We start from the raw sequence: 17,573 nt of genomic DNA, 5'->3' as shown, positions 1-17,573 counted from the left end.
GGAGAACTTTCTAGCCAAAACCCCGTCCTTATCCTAAACCTACCCGTCACTGGGGATAAGGACAAATATTCCATATTTTTAACTCTCCTTGTAATAACTTGTCAACTATTCAAGGATTGAGAATAATGTTAAGAATTGGATTCCACCTTGGGTTTCGCCGGAAAGTTCTCCAACACCTAATTATGTCTTTCTACATTCCATTGGGATCAAGCATAATTTAAGGTTAAATTTTCAATTCGATCTACAGTATATGCATTGTGGAAAAATACTCTCAGTCACTGTGATTTTCCACTGGGTGTCTTTAGCATAAGGCAAGTCATCCCTCTACTGGTTTTTTCCGGACGTCATTAACACCTCCATGACGTCCATACCACTGGCTGTTTCTATTGAGTACCGTTTTGCATGTCAATGAATGTTCCTCAGTGTATAAATGAGGCTGATCTCTATCAGGGATCAGATGGCTCCAGATTTCCGAGGACAGAAGACTCCCGTATTTGTGTAAGCCTTTTTCATTCATTTTTGTACTATTTCTGTGACATGTTTTGCCTGATGAAGGCTTCAATAGCCGAAACGTTGCAGTGATATGTCATAGGCTATAATAAATAGTACATTTTTTGCTAAAAATTTGCAACTTCTATTTTTGATTGCCCGCCTACACACAACTACCTCTTGTTGCCATAGTCTGCCTGCTATTCAATTATGTCTGGGTTTGTGCCAATGCAACCCCTTTTGTTGTTTGCTCATATTCAGAGAACAACACTGGCGAGGCCTCAAATTCGGCCCTCCACTAAAGCCAATAATGACGAGCGTGACTTACACTTGGAGTCACGCCGTGGCGAATTAGCAGGCTTCAAATTTCAGAACAGAGGTAGTCATCAAGACAACAAATTTAACCGCAATCAAATTGACGGTTTAAAGAGGCATGATAACAACCTTTTACAAATTGAGAAGGATAATATAACTCCTATAATTGACCAAAATTGGAGTTCCTCTCTTTTTGTTGCCTCAAATCGGGCCAGAAGCAAACTTGGCACAAAGCTGTCTTTTGACACTGTGCGACAAGCTGAGATCCACATCGCCTCGCTTGTCCCACCTGACACCGACGTGGCCAGACGAGCAGCACTTCCAGGACCAGCCGATGACGTCACAGCAGCCGCTCCATCCACTTCAGCCCGGATACATCAGGCCCAGGCGGAGATTTACGGCGAGTTCCCTCCTCCAACCTGTTCGGCGCCAGCGGTCCTGACGACTCCACTACGGTCCGACGCACGTGCAGCATCCTGCTCCCCTCCTGCGACAACTCATGACAGGCAAGGGCAACACCGCAGAGGCCGCGATGACGACCCGAGACCATGGGACGTCAGACTCAAAGCGCCCCAGGAAAAGATGATGACAGCAGTGGAACACCCTCCTGCCTGCAGACGCCTCGGGAAGCAGCGGATCTTTCGGATGACAGCTGACAGCTCCCGGCCTCCTGATGACAGCTCGTCTTTGTTCAGCACCTCTGATCCAGCCAGAGGCACCTGCTCCGCATCTTGGAGCTCCTCCATCATCACGCTGACAGGTTGGCTCCAACATCGGGCCGGCCGACCACACAACAGGTGTCCCGATATGGTGGTCCAAGTTTGACATGCTGGCGACATGGCTGATGTCGGGCTGTCGCTTCGGAGGTCCTCTGGGTCTCCTGCGACGGGCGTGACGTCACCCTGACGGGGGGTCAATGGACTGTGCCCCTCCCCCTTCCCCTCTTTTATTTCTTTCTCTCTTTCTATCTCCTTTCGCTCACATCTCCCCCACAACCTAATACGCCCGTGCCTTCCCTCCGTCGCCCGGATGGGCGCCGTGCCCTTCGTGGGTCTCTTGGAGGCCGCCGATTCGGACTGGCCCTGACATCTCCTCCGCCATGTGGGACATTATCATCCCCCCCGATGCACTTCCTGTAATTTGACACAGGTACAAATTGGACAAATGTTTTTTATGGACACAAAAAATGTTTGTAATAACTGTGTAATTGATCTATTTTTACACATTGTCTTTACAGAGATGCTAATTTATATTCCTGGTAAAACTTTATATACTTTGCTAGGGATGCAACTCTGCCACTTTATTATATGTATGTTTAAAATTCTGATTAGACAACATGTATTTAAGTGGACTGTGTGTAGGTGGGCCCCGGAGAACTTTCTAGCCAAAACCCCGTCCTTATCCTAAACCTACCCGTCACTGGGGATAAGGACAAATATTCCATATTTTTAACTCTCCTTGTAATAACTTGTCAACTATTCAAGGATTGAGAATAATGTTAAGAATTGGATTCCACCTTGGGTTTCGCCGGAAAGTTCTCCAACACCTAATTATGTCTTTCTACATTCCATTGGGATCAAGCATAATTTAAGGTTAAATTTTCAATTCGATCTACAGTATATGCATTGTGGAAAAATACTCTCAGTCACTGTGATTTTCCACTGGGTGTCTTTAGCATAAGGCAAGTCATCCCTCTACTGGTTTTTTCCGGACGTCATTAACACCTCCATGACGTCCATACCACTGGCTGTTTCTATTGAGTACCGTTTTGCATGTCAATGAATGTTCCTCAGTGTATAAATGAGGCTGATCTCTATCAGGGATCAGATGGCTCCAGATTTCCGAGGACAGAAGACTCCCGTATTTGTGTAAGCCTTTTTCATTCATTTTTGTACTATTTCTGTGACATGTTTTGCCTGATGAAGGCTTCAATAGCCGAAACGTTGCAGTGATATGTCATAGGCTATAATAAATAGTACATTTTTTGCTAAAAATTTGCAACTTCTATTTTTGATTGCCCGCCTACACACAACTACCTCTTGTTGCCATAGTCTGCCTGCTATTCAATTATGTCTGGGTTTGTGCCAATGCAACCCCTTTTGTTGTTTGCTCATATTCAGAGAACAACACTGGCGAGGCCTCAAATTCGGCCCTCCACTAAAGCCAATAATGACGAGCGTGACTTACACTTGGAGTCACGCCGTGGCGAATTAGCAGGCTTCAAATTTCAGAACAGAGGTAGTCATCAAGACAACAAATTTAACCGCAATCAAATTGACGGTTTAAAGAGGCATGATAACAACCTTTTACAAATTGAGAAGGATAATATAACTCCTATAATTGACCAAAATTGGAGTTCCTCTCTTTTTGTTGCCTCAAATCGGGCCAGAAGCAAACTTGGCACAAAGCTGTCTTTTGACACTGTGCGACAAGCTGAGATCCACATCGCCTCGCTTGTCCCACCTGACACCGACGTGGCCAGACGAGCAGCACTTCCAGGACCAGCCGATGACGTCACAGCAGCCGCTCCATCCACTTCAGCCCGGATACATCAGGCCCAGGCGGAGATTTACGGCGAGTTCCCTCCTCCAACCTGTTCGGCGCCAGCGGTCCTGACGACTCCACTACGGTCCGACGCACGTGCAGCATCCTGCTCCCCTCCTGCGACAACTCATGACAGGCAAGGGCAACACCGCAGAGGCCGCGATGACGACCCGAGACCATGGGACGTCAGACTCAAAGCGCCCCAGGAAAAGATGATGACAGCAGTGGAACACCCTCCTGCCTGCAGACGCCTCGGGAAGCAGCGGATCTTTCGGATGACAGCTGACAGCTCCCGGCCTCCTGATGACAGCTCGTCTTTGTTCAGCACCTCTGATCCAGCCAGAGGCACCTGCTCCGCATCTTGGAGCTCCTCCATCATCACGCTGACAGGTTGGCTCCAACATCGGGCCGGCCGACCACACAACAGGTGTCCCGATATGGTGGTCCAAGTTTGACATGCTGGCGACATGGCTGATGTCGGGCTGTCGCTTCGGAGGTCCTCTGGGTCTCCTGCGACGGGCGTGACGTCACCCTGACGGGGGGTCAATGGACTGTGCCCCTCCCCCTTCCCCTCTTTTATTTCTTTCTCTCTTTCTATCTCCTTTCGCTCACATCTCCCCCACAACCTAATACGCCCGTGCCTTCCCTCCGTCGCCCGGATGGGCGCCGTGCCCTTCGTGGGTCTCTTGGAGGCCGCCGATTCGGACTGGCCCTGACATCTCCTCCGCCATGTGGGACATTATCATCCCCCCCGATGCACTTCCTGTAATTTGACACAGGTACAAATTGGACAAATGTTTTTTATGGACACAAAAAATGTTTGTAATAACTGTGTAATTGATCTATTTTTACACATTGTCTTTACAGAGATGCTAATTTATATTCCTGGTAAAACTTTATATACTTTGCTAGGGATGCAACTCTGCCACTTTATTATATGTATGTTTAAAATTCTGATTAGACAACATGTATTTAAGTGGACTGTGTGTAGGTGGGCCCCGGAGAACTTTCTAGCCAAAACCCCGTCCTTATCCTAAACCTACCCGTCACTGGGGATAAGGACAAATATTCCATATTTTTAACTCTCCTTGTAATAACTTGTCAACTATTCAAGGATTGAGAATAATGTTAAGAATTGGATTCCACCTTGGGTTTCGCCGGAAAGTTCTCCAACACCTAATTATGTCTTTCTACATTCCATTGGGATCAAGCATAATTTAAGGTTAAATTTTCAATTCGATCTACAGTATATGCATTGTGGAAAAATACTCTCAGTCACTGTGATTTTCCACTGGGTGTCTTTAGCATAAGGCAAGTCATCCCTCTACTGGTTTTTTCCGGACGTCATTAACACCTCCATGACGTCCATACCACTGGCTGTTTCTATTGAGTACCGTTTTGCATGTCAATGAATGTTCCTCAGTGTATAAATGAGGCTGATCTCTATCAGGGATCAGATGGCTCCAGATTTCCGAGGACAGAAGACTCCCGTATTTGTGTAAGCCTTTTTCATTCATTTTTGTACTATTTCTGTGACATGTTTTGCCTGATGAAGGCTTCAATAGCCGAAACGTTGCAGTGATATGTCATAGGCTATAATAAATAGTACATTTTTTGCTAAAAATTTGCAACTTCTATTTTTGATTGCCCGCCTACACACAACTACCTCTTGTTGCCATAGTCTGCCTGCTATTCAATTATGTCTGGGTTTGTGCCAATGCAACCCCTTTTGTTGTTTGCTCATATTCAGAGAACAACACTGGCGAGGCCTCAAATTCGGCCCTCCACTAAAGCCAATAATGACGAGCGTGACTTACACTTGGAGTCACGCCGTGGCGAATTAGCAGGCTTCAAATTTCAGAACAGAGGTAGTCATCAAGACAACAAATTTAACCGCAATCAAATTGACGGTTTAAAGAGGCATGATAACAACCTTTTACAAATTGAGAAGGATAATATAACTCCTATAATTGACCAAAATTGGAGTTCCTCTCTTTTTGTTGCCTCAAATCGGGCCAGAAGCAAACTTGGCACAAAGCTGTCTTTTGACACTGTGCGACAAGCTGAGATCCACATCGCCTCGCTTGTCCCACCTGACACCGACGTGGCCAGACGAGCAGCACTTCCAGGACCAGCCGATGACGTCACAGCAGCCGCTCCATCCACTTCAGCCCGGATACATCAGGCCCAGGCGGAGATTTACGGCGAGTTCCCTCCTCCAACCTGTTCGGCGCCAGCGGTCCTGACGACTCCACTACGGTCCGACGCACGTGCAGCATCCTGCTCCCCTCCTGCGACAACTCATGACAGGCAAGGGCAACACCGCAGAGGCCGCGATGACGACCCGAGACCATGGGACGTCAGACTCAAAGCGCCCCAGGAAAAGATGATGACAGCAGTGGAACACCCTCCTGCCTGCAGACGCCTCGGGAAGCAGCGGATCTTTCGGATGACAGCTGACAGCTCCCGGCCTCCTGATGACAGCTCGTCTTTGTTCAGCACCTCTGATCCAGCCAGAGGCACCTGCTCCGCATCTTGGAGCTCCTCCATCATCACGCTGACAGGTTGGCTCCAACATCGGGCCGGCCGACCACACAACAGGTGTCCCGATATGGTGGTCCAAGTTTGACATGCTGGCGACATGGCTGATGTCGGGCTGTCGCTTCGGAGGTCCTCTGGGTCTCCTGCGACGGGCGTGACGTCACCCTGACGGGGGGTCAATGGACTGTGCCCCTCCCCCTTCCCCTCTTTTATTTCTTTCTCTCTTTCTATCTCCTTTCGCTCACATCTCCCCCACAACCTAATACGCCCGTGCCTTCCCTCCGTCGCCCGGATGGGCGCCGTGCCCTTCGTGGGTCTCTTGGAGGCCGCCGATTCGGACTGGCCCTGACATCTCCTCCGCCATGTGGGACATTATCATCCCCCCCGATGCACTTCCTGTAATTTGACACAGGTACAAATTGGACAAATGTTTTTTATGGACACAAAAAATGTTTGTAATAACTGTGTAATTGATCTATTTTTACACATTGTCTTTACAGAGATGCTAATTTATATTCCTGGTAAAACTTTATATACTTTGCTAGGGATGCAACTCTGCCACTTTATTATATGTATGTTTAAAATTCTGATTAGACAACATGTATTTAAGTGGACTGTGTGTAGGTGGGCCCCGGAGAACTTTCTAGCCAAAACCCCGTCCTTATCCTAAACCTACCCGTCACTGGGGATAAGGACAAATATTCCATATTTTTAACTCTCCTTGTAATAACTTGTCAACTATTCAAGGATTGAGAATAATGTTAAGAATTGGATTCCACCTTGGGTTTCGCCGGAAAGTTCTCCAACACCTAATTATGTCTTTCTACATTCCATTGGGATCAAGCATAATTTAAGGTTAAATTTTCAATTCGATCTACAGTATATGCATTGTGGAAAAATACTCTCAGTCACTGTGATTTTCCACTGGGTGTCTTTAGCATAAGGCAAGTCATCCCTCTACTGGTTTTTTCCGGACGTCATTAACACCTCCATGACGTCCATACCACTGGCTGTTTCTATTGAGTACCGTTTTGCATGTCAATGAATGTTCCTCAGTGTATAAATGAGGCTGATCTCTATCAGGGATCAGATGGCTCCAGATTTCCGAGGACAGAAGACTCCCGTATTTGTGTAAGCCTTTTTCATTCATTTTTGTACTATTTCTGTGACATGTTTTGCCTGATGAAGGCTTCAATAGCCGAAACGTTGCAGTGATATGTCATAGGCTATAATAAATAGTACATTTTTTGCTAAAAATTTGCAACTTCTATTTTTGATTGCCCGCCTACACACAACTACCTCTTGTTGCCATAGTCTGCCTGCTATTCAATTATGTCTGGGTTTGTGCCAATGCAACCCCTTTTGTTGTTTGCTCATATTCAGAGAACAACACTGGCGAGGCCTCAAATTCGGCCCTCCACTAAAGCCAATAATGACGAGCGTGACTTACACTTGGAGTCACGCCGTGGCGAATTAGCAGGCTTCAAATTTCAGAACAGAGGTAGTCATCAAGACAACAAATTTAACCGCAATCAAATTGACGGTTTAAAGAGGCATGATAACAACCTTTTACAAATTGAGAAGGATAATATAACTCCTATAATTGACCAAAATTGGAGTTCCTCTCTTTTTGTTGCCTCAAATCGGGCCAGAAGCAAACTTGGCACAAAGCTGTCTTTTGACACTGTGCGACAAGCTGAGATCCACATCGCCTCGCTTGTCCCACCTGACACCGACGTGGCCAGACGAGCAGCACTTCCAGGACCAGCCGATGACGTCACAGCAGCCGCTCCATCCACTTCAGCCCGGATACATCAGGCCCAGGCGGAGATTTACGGCGAGTTCCCTCCTCCAACCTGTTCGGCGCCAGCGGTCCTGACGACTCCACTACGGTCCGACGCACGTGCAGCATCCTGCTCCCCTCCTGCGACAACTCATGACAGGCAAGGGCAACACCGCAGAGGCCGCGATGACGACCCGAGACCATGGGACGTCAGACTCAAAGCGCCCCAGGAAAAGATGATGACAGCAGTGGAACACCCTCCTGCCTGCAGACGCCTCGGGAAGCAGCGGATCTTTCGGATGACAGCTGACAGCTCCCGGCCTCCTGATGACAGCTCGTCTTTGTTCAGCACCTCTGATCCAGCCAGAGGCACCTGCTCCGCATCTTGGAGCTCCTCCATCATCACGCTGACAGGTTGGCTCCAACATCGGGCCGGCCGACCACACAACAGGTGTCCCGATATGGTGGTCCAAGTTTGACATGCTGGCGACATGGCTGATGTCGGGCTGTCGCTTCGGAGGTCCTCTGGGTCTCCTGCGACGGGCGTGACGTCACCCTGACGGGGGGTCAATGGACTGTGCCCCTCCCCCTTCCCCTCTTTTATTTCTTTCTCTCTTTCTATCTCCTTTCGCTCACATCTCCCCCACAACCTAATACGCCCGTGCCTTCCCTCCGTCGCCCGGATGGGCGCCGTGCCCTTCGTGGGTCTCTTGGAGGCCGCCGATTCGGACTGGCCCTGACATCTCCTCCGCCATGTGGGACATTATCATCCCCCCCGATGCACTTCCTGTAATTTGACACAGGTACAAATTGGACAAATGTTTTTTATGGACACAAAAAATGTTTGTAATAACTGTGTAATTGATCTATTTTTACACATTGTCTTTACAGAGATGCTAATTTATATTCCTGGTAAAACTTTATATACTTTGCTAGGGATGCAACTCTGCCACTTTATTATATGTATGTTTAAAATTCTGATTAGACAACATGTATTTAAGTGGACTGTGTGTAGGTGGGCCCCGGAGAACTTTCTAGCCAAAACCCCGTCCTTATCCTAAACCTACCCGTCACTGGGGATAAGGACAAATATTCCATATTTTTAACTCTCCTTGTAATAACTTGTCAACTATTCAAGGATTGAGAATAATGTTAAGAATTGGATTCCACCTTGGGTTTCGCCGGAAAGTTCTCCAACACCTAATTATGTCTTTCTACATTCCATTGGGATCAAGCATAATTTAAGGTTAAATTTTCAATTCGATCTACAGTATATGCATTGTGGAAAAATACTCTCAGTCACTGTGATTTTCCACTGGGTGTCTTTAGCATAAGGCAAGTCATCCCTCTACTGGTTTTTTCCGGACGTCATTAACACCTCCATGACGTCCATACCACTGGCTGTTTCTATTGAGTACCGTTTTGCATGTCAATGAATGTTCCTCAGTGTATAAATGAGGCTGATCTCTATCAGGGATCAGATGGCTCCAGATTTCCGAGGACAGAAGACTCCCGTATTTGTGTAAGCCTTTTTCATTCATTTTTGTACTATTTCTGTGACATGTTTTGCCTGATGAAGGCTTCAATAGCCGAAACGTTGCAGTGATATGTCATAGGCTATAATAAATAGTACATTTTTTGCTAAAAATTTGCAACTTCTATTTTTGATTGCCCGCCTACACACAACTACCTCTTGTTGCCATAGTCTGCCTGCTATTCAATTATGTCTGGGTTTGTGCCAATGCAACCCCTTTTGTTGTTTGCTCATATTCAGAGAACAACACTGGCGAGGCCTCAAATTCGGCCCTCCACTAAAGCCAATAATGACGAGCGTGACTTACACTTGGAGTCACGCCGTGGCGAATTAGCAGGCTTCAAATTTCAGAACAGAGGTAGTCATCAAGACAACAAATTTAACCGCAATCAAATTGACGGTTTAAAGAGGCATGATAACAACCTTTTACAAATTGAGAAGGATAATATAACTCCTATAATTGACCAAAATTGGAGTTCCTCTCTTTTTGTTGCCTCAAATCGGGCCAGAAGCAAACTTGGCACAAAGCTGTCTTTTGACACTGTGCGACAAGCTGAGATCCACATCGCCTCGCTTGTCCCACCTGACACCGACGTGGCCAGACGAGCAGCACTTCCAGGACCAGCCGATGACGTCACAGCAGCCGCTCCATCCACTTCAGCCCGGATACATCAGGCCCAGGCGGAGATTTACGGCGAGTTCCCTCCTCCAACCTGTTCGGCGCCAGCGGTCCTGACGACTCCACTACGGTCCGACGCACGTGCAGCATCCTGCTCCCCTCCTGCGACAACTCATGACAGGCAAGGGCAACACCGCAGAGGCCGCGATGACGACCCGAGACCATGGGACGTCAGACTCAAAGCGCCCCAGGAAAAGATGATGACAGCAGTGGAACACCCTCCTGCCTGCAGACGCCTCGGGAAGCAGCGGATCTTTCGGATGACAGCTGACAGCTCCCGGCCTCCTGATGACAGCTCGTCTTTGTTCAGCACCTCTGATCCAGCCAGAGGCACCTGCTCCGCATCTTGGAGCTCCTCCATCATCACGCTGACAGGTTGGCTCCAACATCGGGCCGGCCGACCACACAACAGGTGTCCCGATATGGTGGTCCAAGTTTGACATGCTGGCGACATGGCTGATGTCGGGCTGTCGCTTCGGAGGTCCTCTGGGTCTCCTGCGACGGGCGTGACGTCACCCTGACGGGGGGTCAATGGACTGTGCCCCTCCCCCTTCCCCTCTTTTATTTCTTTCTCTCTTTCTATCTCCTTTCGCTCACATCTCCCCCACAACCTAATACGCCCGTGCCTTCCCTCCGTCGCCCGGATGGGCGCCGTGCCCTTCGTGGGTCTCTTGGAGGCCGCCGATTCGGACTGGCCCTGACATCTCCTCCGCCATGTGGGACATTATCATCCCCCCCGATGCACTTCCTGTAATTTGACACAGGTACAAATTGGACAAATGTTTTTTATGGACACAAAAAATGTTTGTAATAACTGTGTAATTGATCTATTTTTACACATTGTCTTTACAGAGATGCTAATTTATATTCCTGGTAAAACTTTATATACTTTGCTAGGGATGCAACTCTGCCACTTTATTATATGTATGTTTAAAATTCTGATTAGACAACATGTATTTAAGTGGACTGTGTGTAGGTGGGCCCCGGAGAACTTTCTAGCCAAAACCCCGTCCTTATCCTAAACCTACCCGTCACTGGGGATAAGGACAAATATTCCATATTTTTAACTCTCCTTGTAATAACTTGTCAACTATTCAAGGATTGAGAATAATGTTAAGAATTGGATTCCACCTTGGGTTTCGCCGGAAAGTTCTCCAACACCTAATTATGTCTTTCTACATTCCATTGGGATCAAGCATAATTTAAGGTTAAATTTTCAATTCGATCTACAGTATATGCATTGTGGAAAAATACTCTCAGTCACTGTGATTTTCCACTGGGTGTCTTTAGCATAAGGCAAGTCATCCCTCTACTGGTTTTTTCCGGACGTCATTAACACCTCCATGACGTCCATACCACTGGCTGTTTCTATTGAGTACCGTTTTGCATGTCAATGAATGTTCCTCAGTGTATAAATGAGGCTGATCTCTATCAGGGATCAGATGGCTCCAGATTTCCGAGGACAGAAGACTCCCGTATTTGTGTAAGCCTTTTTCATTCATTTTTGTACTATTTCTGTGACATGTTTTGCCTGATGAAGGCTTCAATAGCCGAAACGTTGCAGTGATATGTCATAGGCTATAATAAATAGTACATTTTTTGCTAAAAATTTGCAACTTCTATTTTTGATTGCCCGCCTACACACAACTACCTCTTGTTGCCATAGTCTGCCTGCTATTCAATTATGTCTGGGTTTGTGCCAATGCAACCCCTTTTGTTGTTTGCTCATATTCAGAGAACAACACTGGCGAGGCCTCAAATTCGGCCCTCCACTAAAGCCAATAATGACGAGCGTGACTTACACTTGGAGTCACGCCGTGGCGAATTAGCAGGCTTCAAATTTCAGAACAGAGGTAGTCATCAAGACAACAAATTTAACCGCAATCAAATTGACGGTTTAAAGAGGCATGATAACAACCTTTTACAAATTGAGAAGGATAATATAACTCCTATAATTGACCAAAATTGGAGTTCCTCTCTTTTTGTTGCCTCAAATCGGGCCAGAAGCAAACTTGGCACAAAGCTGTCTTTTGACACTGTGCGACAAGCTGAGATCCACATCGCCTCGCTTGTCCCACCTGACACCGACGTGGCCAGACGAGCAGCACTTCCAGGACCAGCCGATGACGTCACAGCAGCCGCTCCATCCACTTCAGCCCGGATACATCAGGCCCAGGCGGAGATTTACGGCGAGTTCCCTCCTCCAACCTGTTCGGCGCCAGCGGTCCTGACGACTCCACTACGGTCCGACGCACGTGCAGCATCCTGCTCCCCTCCTGCGACAACTCATGACAGGCAAGGGCAACACCGCAGAGGCCGCGATGACGACCCGAGACCATGGGACGTCAGACTCAAAGCGCCCCAGGAAAAGATGATGACAGCAGTGGAACACCCTCCTGCCTGCAGACGCCTCGGGAAGCAGCGGATCTTTCGGATGACAGCTGACAGCTCCCGGCCTCCTGATGACAGCTCGTCTTTGTTCAGCACCTCTGATCCAGCCAGAGGCACCTGCTCCGCATCTTGGAGCTCCTCCATCATCACGCTGACAGGTTGGCTCCAACATCGGGCCGGCCGACCACACAACAGGTGTCCCGATATGGTGGTCCAAGTTTGACATGCTGGCGACATGGCTGATGTCGGGCTGTCGCTTCGGAGGTCCTCTGGGTCTCCTGCGACGGGCGTGACGTCACCCTGACGGGGGGTCAATGGACTGTGCCCCTCCCCCTTCCCCTCTTTTATTTCTTTCTCTCTTTCTATCTCCTTTCGCTCACATCTCCCCCACAACCTAATACGCCCGTGCCTTCCCTCCGTCGCCCGGATGGGCGCCGTGCCCTTCGTGGGTCTCTTGGAGGCCGCCGATTCGGACTGGCCCTGACATCTCCTCCGCCATGTGGGACATTATCATCCCCCCCGATGCACTTCCTGTAATTTGACACAGGTACAAATTGGACAAATGTTTTTTATGGACACAAAAAATGTTTGTAATAACTGTGTAATTGATCTATTTTTACACATTGTCTTTACAGAGATGCTAATTTATATTCCTGGTAAAACTTTATATACTTTGCTAGGGATGCAACTCTGCCACTTTATTATATGTATGTTTAAAATTCTGATTAGACAACATGTATTTAAGTGGACTGTGTGTAGGTGGGCCCCGGAGAACTTTCTAGCCAAAACCCCGTCCTTATCCTAAACCTACCCGTCACTGGGGATAAGGACAAATATTCCATATTTTTAACTCTCCTTGTAATAACTTGTCAACTATTCAAGGATTGAGAATAATGTTAAGAATTGGATTCCACCTTGGGTTTCGCCGGAAAGTTCTCCAACACCTAATTATGTCTTTCTACATTCCATTGGGATCAAGCATAATTTAAGGTTAAATTTTCAATTCGATCTACAGTATATGCATTGTGGAAAAATACTCTCAGTCACTGTGATTTTCCACTGGGTGTCTTTAGCATAAGGCAAGTCATCCCTCTACTGGTTTTTTCCGGACGTCATTAACACCTCCATGACGTCCATACCACTGGCTGTTTCTATTGAGTACCGTTTTGCATGTCAATGAATGTTCCTCAGTGTATAAATGAGGCTGATCTCTATCAGGGATCAGATGGCTCCAGATTTCCGAGGACAGAAGACTCCCGTATTTGTGTAAGCCTTTTTCATTCATTTTTGTACTATTTCTGTGACATGTTTTGCCTGATGAAGGCTTCAATAGCCGAAACGTTGCAGTGATATGTCATAGGCTATAATAAATAGTACATTTTTTGCTAAAAATTTGCAACTTCTATTTTTGATTGCCCGCCTACACACAACTACCTCTTGTTGCCATAGTCTGCCTGCTATTCAATTATGTCTGGGTTTGTGCCAATGCAACCCCTTTTGTTGTTTGCTCATATTCAGAGAACAACACTGGCGAGGCCTCAAATTCGGCCCTCCACTAAAGCCAATAATGACGAGCGTGACTTACACTTGGAGTCACGCCGTGGCGAATTAGCAGGCTTCAAATTTCAGAACAGAGGTAGTCATCAAGACAACAAATTTAACCGCAATCAAATTGACGGTTTAAAGAGGCATGATAACAACCTTTTACAAATTGAGAAGGATAATATAACTCCTATAATTGACCAAAATTGGAGTTCCTCTCTTTTTGTTGCCTCAAATCGGGCCAGAAGCAAACTTGGCACAAAGCTGTCTTTTGACACTGTGCGACAAGCTGAGATCCACATCGCCTCGCTTGTCCCACCTGACACCGACGTGGCCAGACGAGCAGCACTTCCAGGACCAGCCGATGACGTCACAGCAGCCGCTCCATCCACTTCAGCCCGGATACATCAGGCCCAGGCGGAGATTTACGGCGAGTTCCCTCCTCCAACCTGTTCGGCGCCAGCGGTCCTGACGACTCCACTACGGTCCGACGCACGTGCAGCATCCTGCTCCCCTCCTGCGACAACTCATGACAGGCAAGGGCAACACCGCAGAGGCCGCGATGACGACCCGAGACCATGGGACGTCAGACTCAAAGCGCCCCAGGAAAAGATGATGACAGCAGTGGAACACCCTCCTGCCTGCAGACGCCTCGGGAAGCAGCGGATCTTTCGGATGACAGCTGACAGCTCCCGGCCTCCTGATGACAGCTCGTCTTTGTTCAGCACCTCTGATCCAGCCAGAGGCACCTGCTCCGCATCTTGGAGCTCCTCCATCATCACGCTGACAGGTTGGCTCCAACATCGGGCCGGCCGACCACACAACAGGTGTCCCGATATGGTGGTCCAAGTTTGACATGCTGGCGACATGGCTGATGTCGGGCTGTCGCTTCGGAGGTCCTCTGGGTCTCCTGCGACGGGCGTGACGTCACCCTGACGGGGGGTCAATGGACTGTGCCCCTCCCCCTTCCCCTCTTTTATTTCTTTCTCTCTTTCTATCTCCTTTCGCTCACATCTCCCCCACAACCTAATACGCCCGTGCCTTCCCTCCGTCGCCCGGATGGGCGCCGTGCCCTTCGTGGGTCTCTTGGAGGCCGCCGATTCGGACTGGCCCTGACATCTCCTCCGCCATGTGGGACATTATCATCCCCCCCGATGCACTTCCTGTAATTTGACACAGGTACAAATTGGACAAATGTTTTTTATGGACACAAAAAATGTTTGTAATAACTGTGTAATTGATCTATTTTTACACATTGTCTTTACAGAGATGCTAATTTATATTCCTGGTAAAACTTTATATACTTTGCTAGGGATGCAACTCTGCCACTTTATTATATGTATGTTTAAAATTCTGATTAGACAACATGTATTTAAGTGGACTGTGTGTAGGTGGGCCCCGGAGAACTTTCTAGCCAAAACCCCGTCCTTATCCTAAACCTACCCGTCACTGGGGATAAGGACAAATATTCCATATTTTTAACTCTCCTTGTAATAACTTGTCAACTATTCAAGGATTGAGAATAATGTTAAGAATTGGATTCCACCTTGGGTTTCGCCGGAAAGTTCTCCAACACCTAATTATGTCTTTCTACATTCCATTGGGATCAAGCATAATTTAAGGTTAAATTTTCAATTCGATCTACAGTATATGCATTGTGGAAAAATACTCTCAGTCACTGTGATTTTCCACTGGGTGTCTTTAGCATAAGGCAAGTCATCCCTCTACTGGTTTTTTCCGGACGTCATTAACACCTCCATGACGTCCATACCACTGGCTGTTTCTATTGAGTACCGTTTTGCATGTCAATGAATGTTCCTCAGTGTATAAATGAGGCTGATCTCTATCAGGGATCAGATGGCTCCAGATTTCCGAGGACAGAAGACTCCCGTATTTGTGTAAGCCTTTTTCATTCATTTTTGTACTATTTCTGTGACATGTTTTGCCTGATGAAGGCTTCAATAGCCGAAACGTTGCAGTGATATGTCATAGGCTATAATAAATAGTACATTTTTTGCTAAAAATTTGCAACTTCTATTTTTGATTGCCCGCCTACACACAACTACCTCTTGTTGCCATAGTCTGCCTGCTATTCAATTATGTCTGGGTTTGTGCCAATGCAACCCCTTTTGTTGTTTGCTCATATTCAGAGAACAACACTGGCGAGGCCTCAAATTCGGCCCTCCACTAAAGCCAATAATGACGAGCGTGACTTACACTTGGAGTCACGCCGTGGCGAATTAGCAGGCTTCAAATTTCAGAACAGAGGTAGTCATCAAGACAACAAATTTAACCGCAATCAAATTGACGGTTTAAAGAGGCATGATAACAACCTTTTACAAATTGAGAAGGATAATATAACTCCTATAATTGACCAAAATTGGAGTTCCTCTCTTTTTGTTGCCTCAAATCGGGCCAGAAGCAAACTTGGCACAAAGCTGTCTTTTGACACTGTGCGACAAGCTGAGATCCACATCGCCTCGCTTGTCCCACCTGACACCGACGTGGCCAGACGAGCAGCACTTCCAGGACCAGCCGATGACGTCACAGCAGCCGCTCCATCCACTTCAGCCCGGATACATCAGGCCCAGGCGGAGATTTACGGCGAGTTCCCTCCTCCAACCTGTTCGGCGCCAGCGGTCCTGACGACTCCACTACGGTCCGACGCACGTGCAGCATCCTGCTCCCCTCCTGCGACAACTCATGACAGGCAAGGGCAACACCGCAGAGGCCGCGATGACGACCCGAGACCATGGGACGTCAGACTCAAAGCGCCCCAGGAAAAGATGATGACAGCAGTGGAACACCCTCCTGCCTGCAGACGCCTCGGGAAGCAGCGGATCTTTCGGATGACAGCTGACAGCTCCCGGCCTCCTGATGACAGCTCGTCTTTGTTCAGCACCTCTGATCCAGCCAGAGGCACCTGCTCCGCATCTTGGAGCTCCTCCATCATCACGCTGACAGGTTGGCTCCAACATCGGGCCGGCCGACCACACAACAGGTGTCCCGATATGGTGGTCCAAGTTTGACATGCTGGCGACATGGCTGATGTCGGGCTGTCGCTTCGGAGGTCCTCTGGGTCTCCTGCGACGGGCGTGACGTCACCCTGACGGGGGGTCAATGGACTGTGCCCCTCCCCCTTCCCCTCTTTTATTTCTTTCTCTCTTTCTATCTCCTTTCGCTCACATCTCCCCCACAACCTAATACGCCCGTGCCTTCCCTCCGTCGCCCGGATGGGCGCCGTGCCCTTCGTGGGTCTCTTGGAGGCCGCCGATTCGGACTGGCCCTGACATCTCCTCCGCCATGTGGGACATTATCATCCCCCCCGATGCACTTCCTGTAATTTGACACAGGTACAAATTGGACAAATGTTTTTTATGGACACAAAAAATGTTTGTAATAACTGTGTAATTGATCTATTTTTACACATTGTCTTTACAGAGATGCTAATTTATATTCCTGGTAAAACTTTATATACTTTGCTAGGGATGCAACTCTGCCACTTTATTATATGTATGTTTAAAATTCTGATTAGACAACATGTATTTAAGTGGACTGTGTGTAGGTGGGCCCCGGAGAACTTTCTAGCCAAAACCCCGTCCTTATCCTAAACCTACCCGTCACTGGGGATAAGGACAAATATTCCATATTTTTAACTCTCCTTGTAATAACTTGTCAACTATTCAAGGATTGAGAATAATGTTAAGAATTGGATTCCACCTTGGGTTTCGCCGGAAAGTTCTCCAACACCTAAT

This window comes from Nerophis ophidion, linkage group LG12, assembly GCF_033978795.1.
Source record: "Nerophis ophidion isolate RoL-2023_Sa linkage group LG12, RoL_Noph_v1.0, whole genome shotgun sequence".
NCBI classification, from domain to species: domain Eukaryota; kingdom Metazoa; phylum Chordata; class Actinopteri; order Syngnathiformes; family Syngnathidae; genus Nerophis; species Nerophis ophidion.
This window is presented reverse-complemented; position numbering follows the sequence as displayed.